This window comes from Micromesistius poutassou, assembly GCF_964030765.1.
Source record: "Micromesistius poutassou genome assembly, chromosome: 22".
In the NCBI taxonomy this organism is placed as follows: domain Eukaryota; kingdom Metazoa; phylum Chordata; class Actinopteri; order Gadiformes; family Gadidae; genus Micromesistius; species Micromesistius poutassou.
The window spans coordinates 9,144,760-9,147,054 of NC_140292.1; the positions used below are offsets into that span (position 1 = coordinate 9,144,760).

The 2,295-nt window shown below is 39.8% G+C and overlaps 1 protein-coding gene across 3 annotated transcripts in view; it reads right to left on the reverse strand.

The window, feature by feature from the left end:
- The window catches only part of plgrkt (plasminogen receptor, C-terminal lysine transmembrane protein), a 6,288-nt gene extending 5,869 nt beyond the window's left edge, over positions 1–419 (reverse strand). For all 3 annotated transcript variants that reach the window (XM_084486445.1, XM_084486447.1, XM_084486446.1), the window contains exon 1: positions 338–419. The gene's annotated coding sequence lies outside the window, so the exon portion shown is untranslated. The remainder of the gene's footprint in view (positions 1–337) is intronic.
- Positions 420–2,295: the final 1,876 nt, after the last annotated feature.

Consider the following 2,295-nt stretch of genomic DNA (forward strand, 5'->3'; position numbering starts at 1 on the left):
AAAATAAATAAACATTGACTCTTAAGAAGGCACTGCCTTTTTCTGGATGTAGCCTATTAAAAAAAAGTTTTACTAATAAATTGTTTAATACAGAAATAGGAATACATACAAATACCTTAACTAGTTGTGTACTGATATATTCCAAGTCGTTGCAGTGGCATAAATAGGCATATTAGTCGACTTGTAGTGGTAATACTTGTAGTAGCCTATTGATTATACTATGATCTACACCTTTTGTTTGTTAACTTTCGGTCCTAACCAAAGACAAATCCATCGGTAATAGTACCCGAAAATAATTTGTAACTTTGTACCCGAAATAATTGGAAGTGTAACCTACCTGGCGAATTGTGAGAGAGACCGTTTAAACAAGTATGACTCGAATTGACCTCGTCCGCAGCGCGTTCTCGCTACGGAACGCCTGGAACGGGATCCCTCAAATGGGGGTTACTGACGAGGGAGGCCAATGCTTCCGATACGGGGATATCCGTTTCCGTTACATTTATGGAATATTGCTTTGTCGACATTTTCGTAAAAACAATTTTTTATCGTGGTTGTTGTTGTTGTTGCTTTTTTAAAATCATTGTTTTGTTCTTATTCGTCTCGTTCCTCGGTCTGTTCACTCTAATACACGGTTCATAGGAAGTACAATACCGGAAATTGCGTTGTGGCAACAAGAGTAACGCTACAATTCAGGATCTTCTACCGGCCTAGACTCTTGATATAGGTATCACGCCTATTAATAGGTATCACGCCTATTAATATCAACGCTCCAAACAAACTAAAGGTGCCCTGTGATTGGTTGGATAGGCCTACACAGTTTTACATAGACATAGCATCTAATTGTAATATATCAGAATGCACAACTCAAATGTATTCATCCTGAAATTACAAGAGGGCGAATATTTTATTAATAATATCAAAAATCAAACATTGCTCAAAACGGGGCCCCCTGCTGGATAAACCCGGGGCAATAACATTCATTGTACAAGTCCCACCTGTGGAAGACATGATCCATCCCACACGTTGTTGATTAATAACCGGCCCATTTCGATTTAAAAATAAAAATGAATACATTGCTTTTAGTATAGTTTGATACAGATATAAATGTTATGGGTCAATAAAGACAATATTTAAGGAGACTGCTAGGTTCCCTTGTGTGGTCGTTTTGTAGTGTTTTGTAAGGTTTGTGTCTTTTGTTGCTTCTTGAGTGATATAACTAAGGACCACAGTACGTTTTCTGTCTTACATGTGTGGGATGTAGCAACACAATCATGCATTTAATACGATACAACTGGTTTGGGGACGCCTCCTTGTTTTGGTACCCATATATTAATCATAAAAGTGTCCCATAGTCATTCTATGGATCCCTGGCCTGCAAAATATCCCTGACCCTACCTGCTTCCGGCGAGCTGGCTGTTGCCTTGTTGCATGGTTGACTCGGTGTGTGAGTGTAAGTGTAAGTGTAAGTGTGTGTGTGTGTGTGTGTGTGTGTGTGTGTGTGTGTGTGTGTGTGTGTGTGTGTGTGTGTGTGTGTGTGTGTGTGTGTGTAATAATTGCTTGTGTGACTCGTATATATGTGTATGAATACTAGTTGTACATCGCTTGGATTAAAGCGTCTTCTAAATGCCCTAAAACGTTACCCCATAGCGCCATCTCCTGGTGAAGCTCCGTCTGTGCACGTGGTTGGTGTGTGGGGCTCGCCCGGCCAGCGGTTGATTTGTGTCTGGGTCCGTTAAGCTCCTCAGACATGTATAATATGTAATTGAACACATGTCAAAAACGAGGCTAATGCACATAAGATCAATGGGCCTAGTGATGAGATCAGCAGGGAAATACAATATATCGCCACCATCATAGTGTTATAAAAAATGTATAAAAACTACTTTAATATAACGCCCAGTAGTTTTTATAAATTTTTTTAGTAGAGTGGTCATTTTGGGCAAGGTTCTTCTGATGCAATCGCATTTACCAAGCAACTAACAGACAGTCGCACGATTATGTCAAAAGTCCCTACAGTAACGTACTAGTCCACTAGATGGCGCCGTCTCCCTTTTCACATCGACCACCAGTGAGGGTTAGCTCATTTTGATGCGTTTTATAGTCAATAATGAAAAACTAAAAACAAAAAATGAATGACCAACCGAAAAATTTAATTTAGGAATGTTTAGCTTAGTGTTCCATGTAACAGGAAACATTTTACGGTTAGAGAGAAGACACACACACACACACACACACACACACACACACACACACACACACACACACACACACACACACACACACACACACACACAC